At 37.1% G+C, this 19,108-nt stretch overlaps 1 protein-coding gene across 1 annotated transcript in view; it reads right to left on the bottom strand.

Moving 5' to 3' along the window:
* Positions 1-11,139: 11,139 nt before the first annotated feature.
* Positions 11,140-19,108, bottom strand: part of LOC131028884 (protein STABILIZED1) — a 53,062-nt gene continuing 45,093 nt past the window's right edge. Inside the window, exon 4 of the transcript XR_009102665.2 lies at positions 11,140-11,307. The gene's annotated coding sequence lies outside the window, so the exon portion shown is untranslated. The remainder of the gene's footprint in view (positions 11,308-19,108) is intronic.

The raw sequence follows: 19,108 nt of genomic DNA, 5'->3' as shown, positions 1-19,108 counted from the left end.
GATAAAACAAATAGTGAGTTGTAGATATACACAGATCCATTCCCTTCGCATTTGTCTTATTTCATCTCTACATCAGATTCAGTGTCAGATAATGGTCCTTATGTTAATATGGTTACTATCTGTATATGGTAAAAATGGATAACAATAATAACGATATTGAAAGGCTAAATGAATTCAACCACAAAACCCTATCCTAACAACAACAAAGATCCATCATAACATATGAAGATTACCTAAGACAATGCAAATCAAATGAAATCAAAAAGCTTATACCATCACATGTCCAATAGGGTTTGGATCTCCATTCTTCCTATCTCCATTGATCTTGCTTGATATATTTGCTCTCAGATTTTATGTGCACAAGAACTCAACAAAGAACGGAATGTGGTTGCAAGTAGGATCGCGTATGCCAAGTAGTCAATTGATCAAGTAGTTAGGGTTTGATAATGAAGGAAGCATCTCCTTATATAGAAGACACAATATGAAAAGGAGGGATAAGATTGAGAGGTGTAAAAAGGAGGTCGGCTATGATTAGAGGGTAGGTAAAAGAAATAATAAAATAATGAAAGGGGTAGGTAGTGTATGAATTAAGAGATAAATGACATGTGTCATGGGTAGAAAAGGTTAATGAATTAATTAAATAAATAAAGATTTATTTAATTAATAGAAAAAGTGGGATCAATTAAATAAATAAGATATTTATTTAATTTAGGAAAAGGATAATTTAAATAAATAAATATATTTATTTAAATGAGAAATAAGGCTAGAAGAAGATAAATGAATTAATTAAATAAATAAAGATTTATTTAATTAATAGAAGAATTAAGCTTAGATAATTAAATAAATAAAATATTTATTTAATTAGACTGGACAATTTTGGGTGTCTACACTATCCATTCGATCTCGCCTCCTAGTTAGAAGGTGAAAGTATCTAATATATCATTTACCCTTTTGGATGTCCCATATTGGGGAGATATTTCTCCTCTGTACATCTCTGCGAAGCTCAATAATCAAACTATTACAGGTGTGATGGTTGACCCTTCATGCAGAGTAAGGAAACCTTGTTTGTCAATGGATGGTATAGGCCAAGATATGATGAGTGTCATGTGAATTTAAGAACACATGATGGACTATCTCTTTCTCCTTTGGGCAGTATCATATTGACGGTCCTAGTGAGATCCAAGGCTATGTCATCTACATTTGTGATCATTCCTGAATCGTACCTATTTTGGGTTAAACTAGGTATTTTTTGGTTTATTGCTATGGATGTGTTCCCTTAAGTGATTCATAAATGTCTAAACTTTCCTCATGAGGGTTCAGCGCATGTCATCCAAAATACTAGATATCGACCCTTATAGCCCGTGGGGATTTTTCATTGGATCATTTTTGGCCTACTTCAGTGGGGCCCATGCTTCCCTGTGGTGACTTGATGTATCGTGCATATTATCAATACAAGATGGGGGAGTCGGCCCCTAAATCAGTTTAGCCTAGTTATTTGTTTCCTCTTCTTGCATCGACCTCTGCTCCATCTATTCCTATATTAGAGGGGGTAGTGCCTTATGCCCCTTCATTGTTAGAGATTGAGGCTAAGCCTATTCCTCTGAATAGACCTCCTCATTTGCCTAGGACTACACAGCCTCCAGTGGTGTCTTTTGTTCTTGTGATTGCACCTATTGTAGATAAGGGAAAGGCACTCACACTATCATAGTTTGTGGCCCACCCTCTCTTCGAGCTCCCAATCATGGTCGGTATCCCTCGCTCGTCTCGATATAAGAAAGGGAAGCGTTCCTCTTGTGTTCGCTTGTCACTGCTTGCTCATGTTTCACATCCCATGTCAGCACCCTTTGTTCCTCCAACTACTCCTCAATCAAAGTGAAGTACGACTCTCATTGCTATGAATTTTGTACCTATCTTAGATGCACCTCTTGTTCCATCGGTTGGGCCTTCTTCTATCCTGGACAAGGTTTTGGAGGCCTCTCCTATGGAGAATGATACTCTTGATTCCTCTTGCACTTTGGCTCTTTCTCTTCATATTTGTCACAATCAACGTACACGTGAGCATAACCATTATCAGCAGGCCATGGCTCAGGAGGGTGATGTTGCTTTGTAGTCTGGTGGTGCATCTTTGGCACCCACTCTTGTCACATCAGATCATGTCTCTTTAGATGTTCCAGCTTCTGCATCATCTTCAATGTTGCTTCCGATTGTTTTAGGGCATATGGATGAACCTCCCCTAAAGTAGTGTAGGTCTTAATTGCTCCGTCCTTGGAGCTACCCCTTATTACACTGATGTTAGATGTCCCTCTATTGTCCCAACCTTTGAATATGTTGCATACATAGGTGGTGTCTAGTGCAACTTTATCTGACACTCTTGTTTTGTAGTTGCTTCTTCATCAAATTTTTCTTCGGGCCTTCAACCTATTATAGTTGACAAGCAAATTGTGCCTCTTGTACAACCTAAATGCAAGTTTCATCAAGGCCCTATTCTGGAGTTTTGTCGATGCAAATAAAATCAAGTATGCTCGTCTCCTATCTCTCTTCTTGTTTCAGTGCCTATTTCTTTGCATGTCTCTATTTGTGTTGTTGAGAAGTCCATGCCTTCTCTTGAGTTTGTCACTGCCCCTCTTGCTGAGGTTGGTAGTCCAAATCCTATTTCATCTCATCGACCTAAGTCACTTGCTTCCTTTGCTAAGGCATTCTTTCTCGACTCTCTCGAGGATATCCTAACATTTTCTACAATCTTCATGCAATTGTTGACCCTTGCATCTTTTGATCTTGTGAGCGCAGAGGTTGTCATAGCCTCGTCCCTTGCCCTCACTGCTAGTGAGGCGTCTGATGTTGCCCTTGTTGTTCTCCCACTTCAGTATCAGCCTCCTTCCCCATATAATCTAGATGGGGAGGATGATAAGTTAATGGTTGGGGACTTCTAGGGCACTATCTTTCTTTATCTTGTAGCATAGCATGTGTGCATGATAGTGTTCCCCCATGCTTGCTTTATGTGTTTGTTCCCTCTCGAAGGACCCAAGTCAGTCCATCGATTCTTCAAAACAAGAGGTTGACTATCTTTATCTATTGTTCTCTCTTGGAGGACCTGAGTTACTCAATAGGTTGTTGGCTACAGGGGATTTTTTGTCAAAAAACTTCTTCTATATTTTATCTACTTCTTTTATTTGTCGTATCTTGCTTTTTGACATTCGGAGATGATGTAAAGTATTCGAGATATTTAGGCCTTCTTCCATGTTGACCCAAATTTTTATTTTCTCTTTGTCTTCATGTGCTCTTCTTCGGATCTGAGAACTTTGGCCTTATGATGAAACATCCATTTGTAGTTCTATTACAGATTTTATCTCTCTATCACGGGTTCTAAAGCCAAATAATCAGATCCCCCTATGCTCTTGCATTTATATTGATGTTGTGGATCTTATGTGTCATTTACTAAAGATGGCATTCCACAGAAACGTCTTGCTATGTTGATGTGCCACAACATTTCTTCTCCTTACAATGACATGCCTTCCATGCATACCATTTTAAGGAGGGGTGGGATATCATATCTGCATAATCTGCATTTAACTTTTATTCCTATTTAGATTAGCATTCTTCATCTATTTTATCTATCTTGTTTCCCTTGGTGGGGGCCAAACCATTGGATTTTTTTTATCTTGTCTCCTTTTGTGGGGCTCAATCCACTACTTATCAAATCAATCTACAATCACCCAATTGCATGACTATCTAGCATTTTTCTATTCATGTCAACCAAATCTCGCCCAATCGCATGACTATATAGAGTTTCGATATTCATGTTGGCAAAGTCTCGACCTATTGTATGGCTATCTAGCATAACACAACTTGCTACCCATAACAACACTATCTCTTTTATCATGGCAGTTGTTATTCCTTATCTTTCATAATAGGGGTTTTCCTCCATTAAGTGTGGATTGTTTCTATTACACTATCTTATCTCTTCAATGTCTGATCGCTTTTACATCTAACATGTGGGACTGTAGCTTAGCAAATTATAACCCTATCTCAAATATATCTAGTTGACGGAAACTTCCTCTGATTAGCGAATGTTGATTCCTCTTCGTGAATCTTGATATCATCTCTCTCTACTTTAGCTTCACATTTCTCAACAAAGACATGCTTTTTGTTGGTGTAATTAATTATTCATGTTGGATATTATTACACCTTACTTAAGTTTACTTAGGATAATGTATTTCATAGTAGTTTGGGTATGAGACACTTGGGTGTTTGTGCCACATTGGAATAGTGTTCGTAGGAGAATTTCCACCTTTTATGGTGTGATCTTGTTGCTACTCTATCATATCCACTTATTGTGGAGTGATAATTCCACCTTCGGTGGGTGACCCACCTCATGTGGAATATTATATTGTTTCTCCTACCTACCACACCTATTTCCTACCTACCCTTGTTACTTATATAGCCACATGTCATGTTTGTGTGCTCACATATCCATATAGAATTGCCTATATATGCAAGCTCATATTCATTGTATAACAATTATTGATCTATGATCATTTATCTATTGGTGAGAATACAATTTATTCTTGTCATATATCTTGTCTCTCTATTTTGTACTTTTCATTGAGCTCTTGATCTTGTAAAAATATCACATGATATCAAAGCCATTAGAGCGTTATTGATTCGTCTTTGAGAGCCATTATTGTAGCGTCAAGAGGCAGATCTGAGGAGCAACATCTTTTGGAGGCGTCCTAGACGAGATCCAACCTCGCCATTGCGTTTGGCTGGTCGTTTCCATGAATTTTGACTATAAATTCTCCTATATAGGGTGAAAGTCAAATTTGGGGCTTGGAGGAAAAATTTTGCCCACTTTGGGGGCTACGGTACGGTTTTTGAAAGAAAAAAAAAATTTAAAATTTCTATTGCCTGCCAAAAAAAAGAAAATTCAATCTGCAGAAAAAAATTATTGAAAAAAATATAAAAAAACATATATTATTATTTGTGGGGGGTTCGTATTTCCCCCCAAGCACCTACATACCTTGCACCTTCTTCTTGCTACAGGGAGTGTACCGCCGTGTGCCGCCAATTGCAGGTGGCCCCACCTCCTGCACGATCTCCGGTCTCGGGCCTGCTCTCCCTGTTGCTCAGGCTCCACCACTACCGGTCGACTCTGCCCTCCATGCCGGCTTCGCTCACCACCTACCAGATTCTCCTTTTCGGCCCCAGTCATGCCCTTGATGGGTGCTTCTCCCAACATGTTTCGACTACTCCTCTCACTGCTCATCTTCCGTTGACCACCCCGCATGATCTTTCGGTCGACATTGTTTCCCACCTGCCAGTACATCCTATCAGCTACTCCCTGCCTCTGACCGCCTGACATTCAGGATGCCACCACTGACCTACACCTACCACCCTGGCAGTCAGCACCACGCAGCCCCCGGATAACCGGCGACCTGCATCACGTGAACCCTGCCTCGGCAAGACTCTACCACACAGTCTCCCGCCACATGGGCCACCCTGCCACATCAAATTTTGTACGCCCAATTGGAATACACATCATCGCCACATGGCATCCCATTCGTCATTCCATACAAAACGCAGACCAGACCATACTGTCACATCAGTTTTTTCAGCCAATCAAGTTCTGCCACATGTCAGTCTATACAGTACAGACACCTGGTCAGCAGGGGAGTGAATTTTTGGCGATGACTGTTAAATTTAATCACTCAATTCGCTGACGTCATCAATTTTTGAAAATTTATCAGCCCCCTCCTGTTGAGCTTTTCAACTTTGCAATCCAACTTTGGAAGGCCATATCTTGCTCATTTTTGCTCCATTTTTGGTGCAGTTTTTTTTTAAATGGGATAATTTTTCATGTACTTTCTCGTGGTGGAATTATTTTCTGATTTTGATGGATAGATGTTTCAGAAATTTCAGTTTTTGGTGACTATATCTGTCCAATCCCTATTTCTGCAATTTTTGGGACTCCACTCGGGCTCATACGAACTCCTTTTCACATGCCATTTTTTTTTTAAGTGCATAATTTTTCCTCTACTTTCATAATATGCTATCAGTTTGTAGCAATTTTGACTAGAAATTGTACTTTCAACATATGGTCTTCTTTGGCCAAATTGGCACTTGTATTGCATAGATCTATCTTGGTGGTCTTTTGCATTGCATTTCTCAACCTATTGGGGCAGTTGTAAAACAAAATTAGAACTTCACCTTGTCATTGTTTGCAAGTGGCCTATTGTACACGCACTACATATAAATTGCCAAAATTATCCTTTTTTTTTTTTTTTTTGGGGGGGGGGGGGGGGGGGGGTACTTTGATTGATTGAATTTGGTGGGTGTCTCTTGTGCTTTTGTGATCTTGTGTTCTTTCCATTTTGTTGCTATGGGTTCTCCTAAGTTTCCTCTCTTAACTCCTCATAATTATGCTACCTGGAAAATTGATGCATGGAGTAAACTTATGGAAAAAGGACTAGCTCATTATATTGATGGAACTATTGTTACTCTCGTTGATCCTAAGGTTGATCATGTTGGTCACTTGGATTCGCTCACTAAAAATATCATGGCAATTGGCACCTTAAGGAAGCATGTATCAAAGGATCTCATTTTTTATATTGAGAAATGTACTCTAATCAAGGATGTTTGGCAAAAGTTTCAAGACTTGTATGGTCAAACTGATGAGATTAGGGAATATCAAATTGATAGTGATCTCACCATGTTAGATCTCAAGAACTTTGATACAATACAAGATTATGTCACTAAGGCAAAAGAGTTGAGGGCACAACTCAAGGATTGTGGCATTGACAAGAAGGATACTCAATTAATCTTCAACTTGATGGGCAAGCTTCCACAAGAATATGCAACATTTGTTTCTAGTTTCTAAACCCATAGGATGACAATGGGTTCAAGCTACATAATGCCTACATTTGATGCTTTTGCTAAAATATTGATGATGGAAAAAACTCAGGTGATAAGCATGGGCATTCTTAAGACTTCTAAGTCTCAAGCATTAGTGGCAAATCAAGGGAACAAAGGAAATCAAGGAAAGGATAACTCAAACAAGAAGAAATGGCAATCAAAGCCTAAGGACAAAACACCATCTTCTCCACAACAAGGAGATTCATCCTCTTCCAAGAGGGACAATTCACCAAAGAGGGAGAGACCTACTTGTGCCTATTGTAAAAAGGTTGGTCATTAGGAGCGTCGTTGCCATTCTAAGAAGATTGATGAGCTCACACACATCCTTAAAAAGCACAACATTGATTTGCCTAATGCCTACAAGAAGGATGATTCATCAACTTCCACTTCCACTTCCACACATTCAAAAGGGAAAGGGAAAGCATTCATGGCTTCTACAAGTGGGAAGACTCGCTCTTTTTGAAAAAGAAAAGGAGAAGCTCTTTGTGCTACTACAAGTCATGATTCAGGGAGATGGCTTCTAGATTCAGGGGCTTCTCATCATATGGAATATTCACAGTCTATGTTCTCTACATTTGAGCCTTGCACGATGCCGCAGATTTTGATGGGCAATCATACATACATGGATGTGATTGGGAAAGGATCTATTGCCATTGGGGATAACTCATTCAATGATGTGTTGTGTGTACCACATTTTACAAACAATCTTCGTTCCATCTATCAAATCACACATGGGGCAACTAAGAGAATTGTGAGTTTACACCTAAGTCCATTTTCATTAGAGACTTGGAGACTAGAGCTATCATTGCGACTAGGGTGGTTGATCATGAATCTCGGTTATACTCCTTTTTCATATTTTGTTGATGAGGATGACTTCACATATGATGATTCTACACATGATGATCACACTTCTTGTGATGGTTCAGATTTTGAGGAGAACTTTGGATACTTGAACTTGGGGATTCTCACATATGACCTCGTTATTGAGCCTTGTATTTCATCTCCTCCTATTGATATCACATCGCCTATTGCACCTGATGATGCAGCTGCTGCAACAGTTTTACCTTCTTGTGATTCAGTGCAGTAGGATATATCTTCTCTTCCAGCTTCAGTTTCATGGGATGAGTACTTGACATACATTGCAGGTTTATTTGTGGAATCCTACATTGCAGATTTGGGAGACATCGTTGATGATATTCATCTTCTCTTTGATGAAGATGATCCTTCTTTGATTGTTATGAGGGAACACTCTGACCCTCTTGTTCATTATCTACATGATCATTCTTTCGAGGTTGATATGATTGTGGATACTTCTGTACATTAGTTGGAGAGGTCTCTTTATGTTTTGAGGAGACATATGAGTCTTTGGGACATGCTCTACATTCATCTCCACTAGATCTTGGAGTACCTTTTTCAATAGTGTGGAGTGGTTTACCACCTTTGGAGGGGATATCTTTTAGCATCGACATGGGGACACGAGTAGTTTTCAAAGACTTCATTCATCATGAGATTTTTTCCTACATCTTCTCTTCATGATTCGGGAGACTTCATGGATATGCCTTTGGTTTTGTTTCTTCCTAAGGAGGGGAATGTTTTTCGACATTCATGGAGCACTTTCTTCATTCATTCTCGAGCTTCTACCATTGGTGTAGATTCTACATTGAGGGTGGCCTTCCTAGCTTCTCTTCTTCTCTCATATGGGGGGGGACTTTTTCCTCACATGGGGTTTTGTTCCTCACATGCTTCTATGAGAGTTCTCTTGTATGTTTTTCATCTCTCTTTTGGGCGAGAGTTTTTTCCCACTAAATTTTTCTCTCTTTCCCCGCTTTGTGAGAGATTTCATTGCATTGGTTTGCATGCATTTGCATTTGTACATGGGTACCTAACATGGCCTCGTAGTTGGAACCCATCTTGCATTACTTAGTTGCATTGTAGACTTAAGTGCATTCTCCTAAGTTGCACTTAAGGGGGGGTTTTGGGGTAATTAATTATTCCTATTGGATATTATTACACCTTACTTGAGTTTACTTAGGATAATGTATTTCATAGTAGTTTGGGTATGAAACACTTGGGTGTTTGTGCCACATTGGGATAGTGTGTGTAGGATAAGTTCTGCCTTTTATGGTGTGATCATGTTACTACTCTATCATATCCACTTATTATGGAGTGATAATTTCACCTTCGGTGGGTGATCCACCTCATGTGGAATATTATATTGTTTCTCCTACCTACCACACCTATTTCCTACCTACCCTTGTTTCTTATTGAGCCACATGTCATGTTTGTTTGCTCACATATACATATAGCCTTGCCTATATATGCAGGCTCATATTCATTTTATAACAACTATTAATCTATAATCATTTATCTATTGATGAGAATACAATTTATTCTTGTCATATATCTTGTCTCTCTATTTTGTACTTTTCATTGAGCTCTTGATCTTGGCAAAATCTCACACTTGCTAAAGTGGGGGCAAAATGTAACAACATAAATTGCATCCCATGTAATTCGGCATCACATAAGCACCTTTGCTCCAAGTCGATGGAGATCATGCATCGTCATATTTGTCATTTTGTCCACATGGGTCTCTTTGTCAGCCCAAAACTTGGCTTCTAGCAATCATGTTGACCAATTCAACATGGGACTCTAGTGTGTTGCAGAGACATTTGTGTGCTATGATAGCAACTCTTGAATCTGTCAGCACATAGGTGGTCCTTTGACCATTACACCTGCACTCAAAAAGAGTTTATAACACCTCTATTTGTGGCCATCGACATCCAGATTTATTTGGGAGGCTATATCTCTCACATTTCTAGTCTTTCTTGGGACTTCTTGATCATTCAAAGATATTTTGAGCTCATGACATCCATTCTCTTAATCTTATATAGGTTTCCTCGCATCTTGAAGACCACCATTGTTGCAGCCTCTTAAATAACTCATGGTGTTGTCTTCACAAGTGTTAGAGGGAGTTCACTTACTCTTCTTGGTCTACTTGCATATCCATATTCTCTCATTTCAATCCATCTATTATCTTAATCGTGTCTATTTATCTTTAATGTTTTAATCCTTCATTGTTGCTATTATTTGAGTCATCTATGGAGGTGGAAACAATGAAATGGGGGTTTGATTAAGGCAAGCCTCTAAACACAACCCCCAACATTTTCTCTCTTTATTTTTGTGCAGGTTTGTGGTTAAAGGAGTGAACTTATCTTGCTGGAGGCTTCGAATCATGGATTGCTTGTAAGCTCTCCTTACCCTTTTCTTATTTTATTTCAATGTCATGCATTTTGTATTCTTAGCTTAGTTTGATATTTAATTCATTTATTTAATAGTGTAGTCCCATATGACGTTCTCGTATGGTCTTTGTACTTCATTTGTATAGGATGACAACGTGTCACGCTGGTGCCCCATTTTTGCATGCTCATCCTCAGGGCAAAGGCTTAGTAGGGTCATTTTGGAACTTTATTTGTTGTAATTTATCTTGTTTTCTTCTTAGAATCACCTAGATTGCCTTTAGCACCAATACAATTGAGGTAGAGTGAAGGTAGGTTTGTCCCTTGAGGTTCATCACCTTGAGGATGACAAATCCCGTCCTCTACAACAAGCTTGCAAAATCACCCAAATGCAAACATCAAAAAGACAAACCACAAGATAAGACAAGATATATGCTAGGAAAACCCTCATGAGGGAAAAACCCAGCCTCAAAAAACATCCATACTCCATCATATTAATCAGTCATAAAGCAATATAATGAATTTACATGGTTACAATGAATAATTTTGAATCATCAAGCCTCCAATGCATTCCCATGTGTCCAAGTATGAATCCACATTTCCTATGCCATGCTCCACAAATGCAATCCTCTAAAGCACTCAATACAATGACAACCCCAAATCTAGTAGCCAACCTTAACCATTAAACATGTGATTTATTTTATAGACAAAAGCTCACCTAAATACAACTAGTGGTAAAGTAAAACCATTTGACTAAAACCATGGGCTACCTAAACATTGACCTCACATTTAATATTGAATACTAAGTTTTCTCTTTTTAAACATCCTTCCACAATATTAAATAATTACAATATACTATTACAAACATCAAAGTGACCCCAAGAATATTCCCATGGAATCTCTACATATTACACGTCTTTGTGCAACTCACATAAATAAAATATTACAAATAAAAATTATTATGCAAGGTGTACAACACCTATTTTCCAATATTCTCCCACTTGTTTTATACATTGCATAAAAGATCAATCAATAAAATACATCATCATAAACATACATTTAACCACATGAATCACCACCATGCTCTCATGTTCCATCAAGATACTTGTAGTAGAACCAAGTGATCTCAAGCAAGAAATCTTCTTGTCCTCCAACATGCCACCTATGGAGGAAAAGGAACAAGCTAATATGAAGATGCACCAATTGAAGAACATGAGCATAAAATAAAATGTGATAACAAAGGCTACAAGTTGTTGTCATAAAGTAAAAACCAACATGATTGAAAATGACATCTACAACACTTGCCAATACATCCAACCATCTATACCTCCTAGGTATAATCAACGTCAATAAACTCATGCCACCATTGTATCAACCCATAAAACACAAACAAGATCCATCTATCAAACCTGCCAATGAAGTACATACATATCTAGGAACTCCCATTACATGGGTAATACCAAACCTGAAATGAAGCTCAAAGCATATCAAGCATACCAATAAGTGCTCATGTCAAGGTGTGATAAGTAAATAAAAACATAAAGTACCAAGAACAATCCCAATGATCCACACATACAACCCAATAGTTGCATTCTCTCCCACAATATGTTGCCATCCTCCCAAATCATGAGAGAATACATAGAATTGTTTAGTATAAAAATAGAAGTTCACAAATTTAGTTATGTAAACTAGGCATTACACCTATTTTACACACATTTCATTAAAATGAGGTTGAACTCAATAGACTCAACCTCAATTATATTACAAAGAGAGTTGAATGCAGACATATTCTAATTTCTTTTCATGTAATGTGTGTGAAATAGGTCTAATTCCTAATTTACATAGCTAAACTTGTGGACTCCTATTTTCATATTAAACATTTTGGTGAACCCAACTCTTCTTATACATGCATATCTTATGACTTTAAACTTGATTTTACACTCTTCTTACACATACATTGAGTGAACATTGCTTTGGTTATATATTTATTGATTAGTATGGAATATGAGCATCTTGTTTGATCATTTGATTAAATGGAATTGTTGTCTTATTTTGCTAGTTCAATTTCAAGTAATATTCAAGATGTTCACTATGTTTTCTTTAATGCATATGATGACAACTTAGTTATTCCTTTCATCCATAGCTATGATTTACCCTCTTCCAAGTTTGATTCCACCCATGGGGACACTTTGGAGCAAGAAGAGATTATTAACACTTCTTTCAAAGCTCTCCTTCCTAAGGATGAAGTTTGTAAGAATGTTGTTGATCTTTCTCGTAATATGTGCCTCTCCTCTTTCTCTTAATATGTGCCTCTCTCATAAGGATATACTAGAGGAAGAGTATTATATCCTTAATACCTTCCTTAATGTCACTTTACCTTTCATATATGGTTTTCCTCCTAGAGATGAAGCATTGACTAATATTGTTAATCCTTATCCCAAAGTTTGTCCTACCCATAAAGATACCTTGGAGCAAGAGGATGAAATCATTCACACTTTCCTTGATGCTCTTCCTTCTAGACATGAATCCTTGGAGAATAAAGAGCTTAATTAAGTCAATACTAGTCATGTTTCTAGTTATGAAAAGCCTTTTTTATTCAACATGCCGCTTAACCTCAAAACCAACATACGATTAATGCTAACAAACCAAAGAGACTTCCTGCCTATTTCTTAAGAGTTGCAAAATACATATTTGAAATAAGTAATATGGAAAGGAAACTAGCACAAAAATATGATATTAAAGTTCCTCAAATATATAACAATAGAAACAACAAGCAAAATCCCAACATGCTTCTTACTTCCCTTCCTTCCCCCCTCATTTTAAGCAAAATGATCATGGGAAACTAATCTTGTTGAGAAGTTTCATGCAACCTTAGCTAAGATCTCCCTTTGGGACTTGATTCAAACTTCATCCTCATACCATGGGATTATCCAAGAAGCCTTACAAAAGGTAGTTGCTCATCCTTATTCTAAACCAAATGATGTTACAGTCTCATAAGATGAATTGTCTTCTATAGAGGTTAAAAATAGAAATGATCCCCTTATGATCACTCCTTGTATTTATGCGAAAAGAATAAGAGGTACCTTAATTGATAATGGGTCACCACCTAACATTTGTCATGTTGACCTGTTAAATAGGATAAAGTGGGATTATTCTTCTATTCAACCTTATCCTCTTTGTGTTCCTAGCTTTGATAATGTGCCTAGAGAATCACTTGGTATAATCATATTACCTATCAAAGTAGGACTATGACTTTAACCATTCCTATTCATGTCATGCCCAATGATCTTAGTTATAAACTTCTTCCAGGGAGACTGTGGATTCATGCTATGAAAGCAGACCCTTCTACTCTTCATCGTACAATCAAATTCAACTATATCAATGAAATCCACACAATTCATATTGATCCTACTCCTTACGATATGATTCAAGATGAAGTGGGATGCATATTTCCCTTTAATACTATGATTCCTTCAACAACATAGTCTATTGTCACTAATTCTTTAAAAAGAAATTGGGATCCATTAGACTTTACACCTTCCTTTAGTGGATATAAAAACCTTCAATTTAAGTATGTAGCCTTGAAGGAGCCTTGTGTTTCATTCATCCAAGATTTTGCTATTCCAACCTCTTCTTCTAACACAAGTCTTGACAATGATGGGGGATCTTTAGACCTGAAAACTAAGAATGAACCCTCTCCTCTAGACATTTCAACACCTAGATGAAATAGACATGTTTTAGGATGTGTGCAACTATATTGTCATAAAACGCACCACGTGCAATTCCATGCTACACAAGCACCTTGATTTTACACCAATTAGAGAATTTCTTCATCCCCTTGTCCCTTTGTCCATTTCGCTTGCCCTGTCACCCTTTGTTTTGTCATTTTCCTGACTATGTTGATTTGTTGACTCTTGAACACATGTGCATTGTGGAGATGTCTACTTACTATGTTATCATCCCGCAAATCCACAGTCTAAAGGTGGTTGTTCAAGCTTTATGCCTATGTTTGACAAAGATCATAATGCCTCTTCTTGCAGCCACTAACATTGGTATCATTTCTAGGCCTCATATCTTGCCTCGAGAGCTTCATTTCGGCTCTCGGGACATTTTGGATTGACTTTATCAACTCTTTCTAGCTTTTTCTTATCTATTTTCCAGCACTCTTGGCTCTATCACATTGTGAAGTTGATGCTTGAAACACTGACCATTTTCATGCTTTGAGGAGGACTTTGTGCTTCTTCTTCTTATACAAAAATCTCTCGACTTTGATGTGGAGAGGGAATTTTCTCCTCACTATTATTTCCATTAGCATACGTATTATTAAATTTACTATTTATTTCATTTATCATTTTATTTATCAATCTATCTTGGTTGTCCATGGAGGTGAAAACACCAAAATAGAGGTCTAATAGTGGAAAACCTCTAAAACACAACCCCAACATTTCCATTTTTTGCTTGTGTGTAGGTTTCTAAAAGGGGTCTATTGTTGGAACCTATGTGTTGCATTGCATTTTTTGTACAGAACTTTGTACTTTGTCCATAAAGGACGTCAACACGTCACAATGTTGCCTACAACTTGCATGTGCATCCTCGAACAAAGAGCTAATAGTAGTCCTCAAAAGATCTCTATGACCTATCTCGTGTTATCTATAGGGCACTTGACAATGCTATACTTTTTGCTCATTCTAAGTGGAGAGGTTGATTAGTAAGTCCCCAAGAGGTTGACATTTGCCTATTCAAGTGGTAAACTTTTCCCCCTCTACAACAATAATGGTCTTAAGTTCATGAGAAATTGCACTTTTCCAATGAAGATGTAGGTTTCCAACCTCTTTCTTTGTTCAGATACTCTCCCCATTGTCTCGTGTGTCCATGTCTTCTCATATTAAATTACAAGAAGATAATATTTTGTTCAGTCTTCTTCAAGCCAATTTGATTACCTTTCTTTGACAATAATTAATAAGAAAGTGTAGATAAGACCTTGACAATCCTACTTTTTGTGTGTATCATCAACTCCTTGATTGTCCCACTAATGAATGTCAAGATTTGTATAATAAAATTCAACAATTCATCAATTCCAGTATCATTCAAGTAAAAGGTGACAATGAGTGGTATCTTTGTCATCACCATTCTAAATAACATCTAAGTTCCTATTATGTTGCTCTTCACTATGACATTGCTAGCTTACTTATTGGGGGCTCATTGTCATTCATTGTGGTATAATTTTAGGTGCAATTAATCTCTACGAGGAACATAATAAAATATTTTTATTCATCTTCATGCTTAGGCGGCAAGAGTAGTTTTCAGTTATTCCTTCTTACCAAGGATTTCCTTTTCCTTTGTTGAATTGCATCTTTCATAACTTCATGTCCTTTCTTTAATAGAATAATCCTCTCGATGAGTACATGTGTGACCCTTGGTTTGGACTTATTCTTTATTTAATCTCTCTTTGGTGAATGTGTGCAATCCTTCACTAAGAGTACTTTTTTCTAGCAATAGGGAAGGTGCACATTCTTTAGATAAAGATGTCTTCCACCTTGCATCCCTCAAAAGGATCCATTTACATTTGTTACAAGATATCTCATTTCCATCTATCTCTTCCTTACTCATAAGAGTTATGCCTCTTTAGCTTGGATTGCATGAACATTGTTGCTTAAAGGATATCTCCTTGGTGATAAAGGTGTGTATCCTTGTTCCTTATTCTTTCAACCTTAAGATATCAAAATAGGGCTATGTTGGCATCTTAAGAGGGGCATATATGTGGCCTCCTTACAGCTTATGTTCAAATTCATGCTATGGATTTCCTTGCATATGATGCTTTGCTTGGTTATCCTTTTCAAATTCATGTTGCAAATTGTCGTGCATACGATGCTTTGCTTGGTTATCCTTTTTCAAATTTATGTTGCAGATTTTCCTATAAACAATGCTTTGTTTGGTTATCCTTTTGTGTTGAATTTTAGGATGAGTTGACTGGAATAACACAAGTTACTAGACCTTTCAACTATCCTTTCCTTTTTCATAGATGACCTAGCATAACACAATTTGTTAGCCCGTGAATCCATGTTTCTTCCTTCTCTCCCTTAAACTCATAGCATAACACACTTCTCTAGTGTTAGATCATGGTTTTCTCTCCTTTTAATTGGTGTACATCCTTTTTATTTCTATAAGTCCACTTGTGCTCTTGCAATAACATGTTGAGAATGAGACATTTTGACATCGAGGTTTCTTCAACTAGTTGACTTGGAACTTGTGTTTTAAGTACTAATGTTGTTTGGTTTTGTCTATACTTGAAGGTTACTTGCATGGATTGATAGGATCCTATGCTTGGGGGCTTGATCACCCATCAAATTTTGTGTTCTCGTATACGTAGCCTACTTGCTCTAAGAGGCTTTATCTCTTCATTTCTACTTTACCAAGAGTATGATCTTAAAATGATATTTTGCTAAAGTGGGGGGTAAATTTAGCGTTGTAAAGTGTTCACCTTTAATTAGGGTGTCCAATTTCACTCTCCTAGCACTCATTTTAGTAGTTCTCATTCCTCTATGCATTATACAATATTTATTGATTTAAATTCATATTTAGTTCAATATTAGGAGTCGTATTCCACTCTAATACATCATATCACACTTTAATATTTGGGCCCTTAATTTTGGTTGTGCCCTTTATTTTTAATTATCCTCATTTATCATAGATCCTACGCTATTTTAAATCTCAAGATATTTTTACCTTACCTAAACATTATATATTATCGCACAAACTTAATTTTGGCATTAGAACCCTATTATCTCGCATTCTTACAAAGTTGGGCTAAAATTGTCGGGATTAGGTCCCCAAATACCGACACAGTCTAATACATTTTACCCCCAATTTTGGAAGGATAATAAGCCGGTTCTATCCTACTCAAATCTAGCTCTGTGCAAAAATTTGACAATTCTAAGTTGGCCTAAAAGTAAATTTATTATGAAATCCCTTGATAAAGTGTCCCTCTCAATTCATTTCAACATCTATGATCATCACATTCTCATTTATCAATTCAAGATCAATTCTTCTTCTTCAAGAGAAGATCTAATTCAAGGAGCCTACATCAAGGCATCTTCAATTATGATTTCATGATGGATTTTAAGTGATTTATCATGTTATTGCATCAACGCATGGAAGACTCTTCCTAAGGACATTGCTTCATCAATTGAAGGTATAATCAATTCAATCAAGCATTTCCATCCAAAAATTTCCAATTCAATTATAGGGTTAATTCCAAACTCGGTGTTTGACTTAGGCAAACCCCTATCCACAACACAATATCCCTTCTTTCTATGTGTAAGTGGCCAATCTAGAAGTTGTGAATGGAGAATCGAGCAGAGGAGATAAAAGTGAATAGACTTAGATTTTGCAAAGGAGTAGGACTGTAAGGAAGTTAAGTAGTGGAATAACTTCCTACACTATTCTTGAGAGGAGGGTAATGAAAAACTTTTATAGATCATAATTAACAATTAGAGAAACTTAACAAAAATAAACATAATAGCATGCGTACCAGAAACACAATGACATGTGGGAAAAATCCTTTCGGGAGAAAAAACCCCACACTCCAAAAGCTGCCCAATATATTATTCAGAAATCAACAACAAATTACTATATACTTGCAAAGAAAGCTTCTTATAGGACTATCCCCAACACAGGTCCAAAGGCAGAAATAGTTGGCAGTAACACAGGATTAGTTCAGTGTTCATGTGGATTGATTGTGGATGACTTGAATGGTATATCTAGGATTATTATGGAATTTCTAGAGCTTTGGAAATGATCTCAATGGTCTATAGGTGGTATTGGCTAATTGTGACTGTTCTGGTGAATAGTCTGTCAAACTGAGTTTTGGTGGTGCAGTTTGATGGTTTAGCTATGTTGGTGTATGTTGATGCTATGTGGTGCATTTGCAAATGTTTTTTATGGTCTCCATCATGTCCTAAGTTAGTTTAGTTAGTGGGCACTAATAGTTTTATCGCTTGGAGTCGACCTATGATGTTTTGGTGCATGCAATAAGATGATGATCTATAGGTGTTATGATCTATAGGTGTTAATTTGGGTAGGATAGGAAGGTGTCTCGACATGGTGTAATGTTTAACACGGCTTATTCTACCTTTTGCATTGTCTTGAAGATTGTTTTTGATTCAATTGTTTGTATCTACATGTTACATCAAATTGTGGCAACCTAATTGATGTTCTTTTGATTGTGAATGGTATATAAAGGATGAAATCATTTTGAAGAAATATGAACAACTCGTATGTTGTAGTATTAAGTGATATTGTGTAAGTGTGAAGGTGCGCAAGTGCAATTGAGTAGTAATTAAGGTAATTTTAGATGCGTATTACCAGTGGACTATAATCTACATATCAAAGGATGCAGTTCTCTATAGTGCAATCATTTTGATACTAAAATCTCAAAAATAAATTATCTTGCTTTGAAGAAATGATCTTTAATGTCTACAAGTATTTGTTGTATTTTTCCCTAAGGTTGTGTATCTCAATATTGTAAGTCCATATCAAGAGTAGTGAGCTTCTTTGGCCTTAAGCCTCAAACATTGTTACCTATTTGTCCACGGGGGGATAGTTCTCACCATGGTTTTTCCCTCAAACATTGTTACCTACAATAAATTAGGACATATTGCTAAGTTATGTAGAGGAAAGAATGACAAGAATTCTGATAAAATAAGGAAGATTGTTGTCAATAAATAAAATGAGAAGATGAAGATGATATGGGTGAAGAAATCTGATGAGAATGTGGAAGGAAAGGCAGTGGATGGATCTATATCTACTAGTGGTGTAGATGCTTCCTCCAAAAACTAGATAAAAGGCATTGTCTGAGGGGGAGAACTGATTGAAGACCTTATGAACCCCCTTCTAGTTTGGATGCTAAATTATTTTTAGCATAACAGTGTTGGCATTGTGTTGTCGTTGATGTCAACCGATAT

The sequence above is a fragment of the Cryptomeria japonica genome, chromosome 8, assembly GCF_030272615.1.
Source record: "Cryptomeria japonica chromosome 8, Sugi_1.0, whole genome shotgun sequence".
NCBI lineage: Eukaryota > Viridiplantae > Streptophyta > Pinopsida > Cupressales > Cupressaceae > Cryptomeria > Cryptomeria japonica.
Note: the sequence above shows the minus strand (reverse complement) of the source record. Positions and strands in the feature narration are given on the sequence as shown.